The sequence below is a fragment of the Gekko japonicus genome, unplaced genomic scaffold (genome assembly GCF_001447785.1).
Source record: "Gekko japonicus isolate JY-2015 unplaced genomic scaffold, Gekko_japonicus_V1.1 scaffold1888, whole genome shotgun sequence".
Taxonomy (NCBI): Eukaryota; Metazoa; Chordata; class Lepidosauria; order Squamata; family Gekkonidae; genus Gekko; species Gekko japonicus.
Window position 1 is genome coordinate 1 of NW_015165302.1, and position 8,467 is coordinate 8,467.

Here is an 8,467-nt window from a genome sequence, read left to right on the forward strand (position 1 = left end):
TTTTCTACTAAATGACCCCTGGTTCTGAGCAAGCTTCGCTTGAGAAAAAGGTGGTGTTACGATAGTTTGGGCTTTCGGGACATGTCTGAAGTTCCTTTTTATAGATAACTTCTTTGTTCCCAGTGGGATGTGCATCCACTTCCTTTTTAGGGGTTCTTTGACTTATTTGGAATGATACATGCTGCCCCTTTAATTACTAGAGCCGATCCAGTGGCTCTCATAAGCCACATAAATTGAAGGACGGCCCTTGAGACTGGAGGAAGACTTCAAGCCTGAGCCAAAAGGAAAGGCAGGGGATAAATATTTTAATAGATAAATTAATAAATTTTGCTAAAGTGGAGTGGTAGGACAGAGGTAGGATCCACCCACTATCCTTATAATACATTTTTTAAAAGGAAAAAAAAATATTACCTGGGTATCAAGTTTTGCATGACCTTGCTGGTCATTAGGTTGGCTGGCTTTTCACTCTAACTTCGTGGCATTTTCATCTTTTTTTTATTTTGCATTACTTTTGTGAAATAATGAGACTACCTGGAGGCAGTTTCTAGAACTGTTCCTCAAGTGTCAAGGCACAGTTTTCTCAAATGTTTCTGTAATCTATCTTTTGCAGCTTTTATAAACCATGTAAGAATAATGTTCTGTTAAAGCTCTTCTGCAAATTTATACATTTGGGGAAGTACAAACATTTTGGGATAATACCGGGAAAAATACTTGATGAAAGATCGTATGAAAGATGGCTTTACCCTAAAACTAGGAGCCCTGGCATATCCCCAATAAAACATTAGCATTGCTAACTAATTGGAATTCTGTTAATATGAGTGTCACTGTGCGAGCACCAGTCATGCAATGATCCTGACGCAATTGTGAGCACTTCTTACACCCCCATTTGAAAACAGATTCTATAAATGCATTATTAAATTATAAATTTCAGTTACTGGGAAACCATACTTTTAGACTAACATTCTGTAGCTAGCACTATGACCTGTGCAAGTGGAAATACGTTGCTGAACAAAATGAAGATTTTATTGTGAAACAGCTTGTCTGCAACTTTTAAAATGCATTTCTGATAACATAATGGCCTCCATGTTCGTGAAAGGCGCCTGTGTGTGTGATTGAACAAAGTTTGAGCCCAGTGGCACCTTTAAGAACAACAAAGTTTTATTCAAGGTATAAGCTTTCATGTGCATGCACACTTCTTCAGATACAGTGAAACAAGATGTCTTCAACCATTACATATAGGTGGGGTAGGGTTAGTTGCCAGGAAGAGCTCCAATTCCCAAGCTACTCCAGGGGCTCCCTTGTCCCCCATAAGCAGCATTGGGGGGGCATTTTAGGATGAAGCAGGAGGAGTCACACTTCAGTGGGCAGAAATCCTCCTGTCTGCAGGAACTGTCAGCAGGGTACATATGAAGCTGCCTTCTACTGAATCAGACCCTTGGTCCGTCAGCGAGTATTGTCTGCTCAGACTAGCAGTGGCTCTCCCGGGTCTTGGGTCAAGGTCTTTCACAGTACCTGATCCTTTCCACTGGAGATGCCAGGGATTGAACCTGGGACTTTCTGCATGCCGAGCAGATGGTCTACCACCAAACCACAGTCCCTTCCCAGGCGGGATCTTGAAGTCAGTGTGTTTGGGAGGGGTTTTTTTATAGGTGTTTGTGTTTACAACGTACAAAATGTGTTATTTAGTTATTGCATTAGCTGTGCTTTTTGTTGATGGTCTGATTTCACACACACACACACACACACACACACACGTTCCCCATGTGGACTGCCTCACCTTGGTTTTTGCATCATCCTAAAGCCTCCTTTGACATGGACAGCCCAGGCTCTTGACTGATCTTGGAAGCTAAGCAGGTTTGGACCTGGTTAGGCCCATAGGGACCCAAAGTGACTTGCATTATTCTCCTCTCCTCCATTTTATCATCACAACAACCACACAAAGAGGTAGGTTAGGATGAAGGTGTGTGACTGGCCCAAGGTCACCCAGCAAGCTTCCATGTCAGAGAGAGGATTCAAACCCGGGTCTCCCAAATCCTAGTTTGACACTCTGACCACTCTACCACACTGGCTCTCCAGGGTGCTATGGATTTGCTATATATTTCTATATCGAGACCTTGCTTAGTTGACTGATAAGCTTAAAAGGGGTACCAATGTTTGCCCATCACAGCAAAATGAAACAGAAGTGCAGTGTTACCTTAAAAGAGTTTTTGAGCAAGGGGGCTGTGACCCACAAAATCTCATATTGAAATAAATGTGGTTAGTCTTTAAGGTACCACTGAACTTTGGTTTTATCCATCTGGACTTATATGCTCACTTCAAAACAATCTACAGTGAATATAACAAAGTTTGAGTCCAGTGACACCTTTAAGACCAATGAAGTTTTATTCAGTGTATAAGCATTGTATGTTCAGATACAATGAAATGGAAATTACCAGTCCATACATATAGGTAAAAGGAGCTGCGGGGGGTCAAGTGGTTAAGACGCTGAACTGCAGGCTGTGGAAGGTCAGTAGTTCAGCAGTTCGAGACCTGGGTGCCGCATGACGGAGTGAGTTCCCGTCTCTAGTTCCAGCTCCTGCCAACCTAGCAGTTCGAAAGCAAGAAATTGCAAGCAGATAAATAGGTACCACTTCGGTGGGAAGGTAGCAGCATTCCGTGCGCCTTGCCGGCCACATGACCACGGAAAAGTCTTCGGACTGTGCTGGCTCTTCGGCTTTGAAATGGAGATGAGCACCGCAACCCTAGAGTCGGATTTGACTGGCTTTCGAGCAAGGGAACCTTTACCTTTTTTACATATAGGTAGGTAGAGGGTGAGTAGTAAATTAGCATACAGCATAATAAAGATATTTAACAGATTCAAGGTCTGAACAGGAATAACAAACTTAATATATATGGTTATGTATGGACTATATGTTATGTATGCATGGAGTGGTACTTTCCATTTCATTGTATCTGAAGAAGTGTGCGTGCACATGAAGGCTCATACCTTGAATAAAATTTTGTTGGTCTTAAAGGTGCCACGGGGCTCTAACTTTGTTCTCTGGAATTTTTGAGTTTTCAATCACGGCCTAACTAGATATCCAACATTACCCCAATGGCTCCTTTTAAACAGGTTCTACGCGAGGGGGGGCCCAATTGGTACCAGAAAAGCAGTGCTAAAGGACCATGATTTGGAGTGAAGAGGAAGGAAAGGCTGAAACCTTCAGGTTCTCCTTATCCAATCCTCACTGGCCTTTTGGCAATGGCTGTTCCTGTTTACACACATCTGCATGCTCTGAACCTGCGGGGTAAAATGCTAAATTTCTTGGGAGACGGAATCTTTTTTCCTACTGGGAAAAAAGCTACTGAGGGAAGACAAGAGTAATTTGCAAGCTGACTTTCCCATGATACCCTCTCAGCCTATGCGGCCCAGACCTCTAGCCAGCCTCTCCCAGTGACCTGGCAGTTTCTAAAGCCAGACGTCCCTATCCTGTCCTCTTGCATGCCATTGGCCTTTGCTTTCTTTCCTGACTGCCCAAAACAACTGAAGCAGCTGAGTGGGCCAGGAACACTTGAGAGGTGCTCTAGAAGAAGCAGAAACCTGCCACCTGGATTCATTTTTCAAGATCATGTCAGCCCATTGGGAAATGGATGTGGATTGCTGGCCCATGAAGCTGCTTCAAAGCCGCCACTGATCTATCAAGGTCCATACAGTTTACTCTGACCAGTCGAGGGACTCGGGCAAAGAACTTTTCACATTGCCAACTACTTGAGCCTTTTTAACTGGAGCTGCTGAGGACCGAACCTGAAATCTTCTGCACGCAAAGCAGATGTTCTGCCCCTGAGCTACAACCTCTCTCCTGCCACCAGTCTTCTTCTGCACTATTCCCCAGCCCTAGGAAAAGCAGGTCGATGCAGGAGTGGGAGTGGAAAGGGGTATTAAAAACCGCAAAGGCCCAAACAAAACAGAAGGCAATGCTTTCTCAACTGCAGTCTCAGTTTATTACACTTTACTATTAAGAAAGCTAATCTTACACAGATGTCTCCTATCTTGACATATTTATTACTACACTGTTCCACCCATCCAATTAAATCCAAACAAATGGTGACTTGGTGACCATATATACTTAGCTTGTTATTGCTGTTTGGCTTTTGCATATGTCAAAATATCTTCATTAAGTTATATGCTAATTTGCTGTTCACCTATGTAGAGGCATCGGTCTCTATATCTGAACTGTTAACTTTCATTTCAGTGCATCTGAGGAAGTGTTTGTGCACCAAGCTTCCCAAGTACTTACCGTGATTCGGCGGGGGACACAGACGTCCTCGCAGGATCATTCTTACAGGGACAACAGGCACGCCGCACCATGCCGTCGCCAGGAAGTGACGCCGGGCGACGCTCTGGCAATGGGGCTGGAAACTCGATGGTACCATCGAGTTTTCAGTCCCATTGCCAGAGTGTCGCCCGGAATCACTTCCTGGCAATGGCATGGTGCGTTACAGGGAGGAATGGTCCAGCCGGGGAGCATGTTTCCCCCGCCGGATCATGGTAAGTACTTGGGAACCCTATTCTGCACACGAAAAGTCATACCTTGAATAAAAACTTTGTTGGTCTTACAGGTGCCACTGGACTCTAACTTTGTTCTGCAGTTTTAAACATTTAATCAGTTGTGCTGATTAAAAGGTTACAACCCTAGTTACTGGTGGCATGTCATTTCGACATTTGAGATTCCAATTCAGAGCTTACACATCCATTATATTGTAGTTGACTAAGTGTTCAAAATTAATTTCCCCATTACAAAAGCCCTGTGCCTCTTAACAAAGTATACACATAACAAAGTCCTTGTAATAATAGCCTTCAAAATGTCACTACTTCTCCATTAAAACTCTGAAGCAGGAAAATAAGTACTTCATCCTATCTTTTGAATCCCTGATTCTTAACCTAATTTAAACAGCATTCTGACAACTCAATTACAGCAACGGAGAGCAGGTAAAGGCAGCACAAAACAAAATGGAAGGTTAAGTTTACAGAAATTATCTACAAAGTCTTGCAGCTCATTTTACTTAATTTATTGAGTTTGCAACATAATCCCCTCTTCTCCATCCCCTTAAGTGCAGTCTGAGTGGCTCAAATAGATTTATCCGCACTTTATTTGCTTACAATAGATCAGTATTTCTTGCTAAATCATGTCTAGATAGCTGGGATTTATAATCCAAAAGATGCTCTCCAACTGAATTAATGCATAGCGTCAGACTTTACAAAGAAGTTAAGTGGGTGATCGGATGTTGTTGAACAAATTGTGCCATTGCTCCGCTGCAAACTGGAATCTAGGAAGTCACTGATGATTCAAACACACTGATGAACTAGACTATAAAACTAATGTCGCCAGCAGAATAAAGTGACCTGGTGAAGAAAACATCAAGTAGCACACACAGTGATCCCCCACCTTTCACTTCAATGTTCTTACATTGATAATTTTCCAGAAAAACACCCCAAATTCATTGATTTGCTTCATTTATGTCCCTCCTTCCCAGGGGGGACCCCCTAGCAACTTACATAATTCTCTTCGCTTCCATCTTATTCTCACAGCAACCGTGTGAGGTGGGTTAGGCAGGGTATCATGGCCCAAGGTCACCCAGCAAGCTTCCATGGAAGAATGGGGGTTGGAACCTGGGTTTCCCAGATCCAAGGCCTACACTCTAGCCACGATGCCAGACTGGCTCTATGGTCTATGCTTTCAGAACATAGAGCTGAAAGCGGCACCAAGCCTTCTGGATTGGGTTAAAACCTCTTTTTGTTCCAGAAGGCCTACAATCTGATGTCTATCTGTGCTTGTAGGCCTGTACAGAATTCTCAGCTGTTTTCTGAGTTGCTGCCTTTGATTCTGGCTTTGTGGACTGTAGTTTTATGAATTTTACATGTCATGTAATTGCACGGGTGGGGTATTACTGCCTTGAGCACCAATTTGGTGCGTAAGCAGCTAGCCAACTAAAATAGGTAGATGGGTTTATTGAACTGAGATGGGGCTGGAGAAACAGAATTTAAATGCTAAACAACTTATTCTGAATACAATTTGCTGGTTGATCTTTTTAGTTTGCCTTCTTAAACCAGCTGTTATCAGGCAGGACAGGCATCAACTAAAACCAGCATGTACTTAATAGTGTTTACAGGACAATTTTCCAAGGTACGCCATTAGGAAGGCTCTCATTTGTTCCACATGTAAAATATAGAAAGTTACCACATATAAAGGAAAAGCTCACATCTTTACGTGACTCACATCAGTACTCCAAGCCAAATGTTACATAAGAAAGATATTCTAGTCAACCTGATCTCCTTCCTGATCTCTTACGATGATTGGCTTGCTAGCAAGAGGAAATTTTCAGTAGGACAATTCCTTCCTTCCCAACCAAACTCTGGTCTCTCATGGTGTTAAATCACAGACCCTGGAAATAAAGGAGGGCTCCAGATCTTGTGCTGTGCGGAGAGAGACCTTCCTTTCTTACACTTAGAACCAGGAAACCAACAAAAATGAATCACAAACCTCCCTGCGTTATTTGCTGCCACAATTGTTCTAAGGAGATTTTAGAAAATTTATACCTACAATCATTTGAAAAAATCTAACTTGCAACCTAGATCTTTGTAACAACCTAGCTGTAAAACGTACAGGGTCATTAGCTCCTGAATCCAGTGCTCTTTAACCTTCCAACAACTGTTTCAGCCTCTGTTGAGTGTTTTTATCGGACATATTTCCAGAGAACAATCATATTCCCTTGCAGCTGCTTCCTTTCGAGGTGAACTTGGCTCCATTTGCACCGATTTTCATTTCCTGCGTTCACTGAAAGCACAGAATATCCCACTGCAGTGGATCAAAGTGAACGGAGAGTGTGGGAGTCCGCCCAGATGCTCTCGCCAGCTCTTTTTATTTACAGGATACAGGAGCAGCGGCTGTGAATCCAAGAATTTTGCACCACATCCTTAACTGGCAGTTCCTCTGAAGCTGCATAGAAAAGTACTGCAGAAACTTCTGCGGTAGCTAAAACGGATGCACAGCAAACCAATACTCCCTCTAAGCTGTGGAGTCTTGTGAGCAAAAATTCTACTTTGTGAGCTACTGGAATTAAAGTTATGAGCAAGCAATTTGGCTACTGCATAAATTCATTTGATCTGGAGCCATCCTTCCTGAGCTGAGACAAAAATGTGTGAGCCGGAGGCTAAAAAACTTGTGAGCTAGCTCACACTAACTCAGCTTAGAGGGAACACTTCAGCAAACTATCACTGAGACCTATGGTCTTCCAGTGGCTTTACCTGTAAATCAACAGATTCAGGTGAGTAGCTATGTTGGTCTGAAGCAGCAGAACAAAGTTTGAGTTCAGTGGCACCTTTAAGAGCAACAAATTTTTATTCAAGGTATAAGCTTTCGTGTGCAAAGCCCACTTATTCAGATACAATGAAATGGAAATCACCAGTCCATACATATAGCTCATACATATATAATATACAGTCCATAAATAACCATATAAACTAAGCTTATTGTTCCTGTTTGGTCCTTGGATCTGTTAAACATCATTATGCTGTATGCTAATTTACTGCTCACCCACTACTGATATGTATGGACTGGGAGGAGGAGGAGAAGTTGGTTTTCTACCCCACCCTTCATTACCTGAAGGAGTCTCAGAGCGACTTACAGTTGCCTTCCCTTCCTCTCCCCACAATAGACACACTGTGAGACAGATGGGGCTGAGAGCTTTGAGAAAACTGTGTCTGACCCAAGGTCACCCAGCTGGCTTCATGTGGAGGAGTGGGGAATCAAACTGGGTTCTCCAGATTAGAGTCCTGCAGCTCTTAATCACTACACCAAACTGGCTCTCGTTCAAGGAAGCAGCCATTCTCAACTCCTGCAAGAAGTTCCAAGGGGGGAGGGGACAGTCAAGAAAACCCTTCCATGGGTTTCCACCAGCTAAATCCCTGTTAAACGTGTTCCTAGAGGAAGTCTCCCTGTGTTTATCTCAAGTCTTGGGCTGATTGATATACACAGAGGTGGTCCTGCAGCTATTCGGAGCCATTTTAGGCCTTTAAAGATCAATCCACCCTGACCTGGATGGACCAAGCTAGCCCGATCTCATCAGATTTTGGAAGCTAAGCAGGGTCAGCCCTGGCCATTATTTGGATGGGAGACCTCCAAGGAATACCAGGGTAGTAGAGGCGGGCCAGCCACCTCTGAATGTCTCTTGCCTTAAAAACCCCACAGGGTCATAAGTCAGCTGTGACTCGATGGCACTTTCCACCACCAAAGATCAAACCCAGCATCTTGTACTGAGTGTGGAAAAAGACTGCAAGATTGGTATAACACTAGTTTAATATGATCATTCCAGTAGGGAATGCACCTGCTGTGGTGACCTTGGGTCAGTCACAGTTCTTTCAGAGCTGTTCTCTCAAGAGCAGTTGTCTCAGAGCTCTCTCAGCCCCACCTACCTCACAGGGTATCTG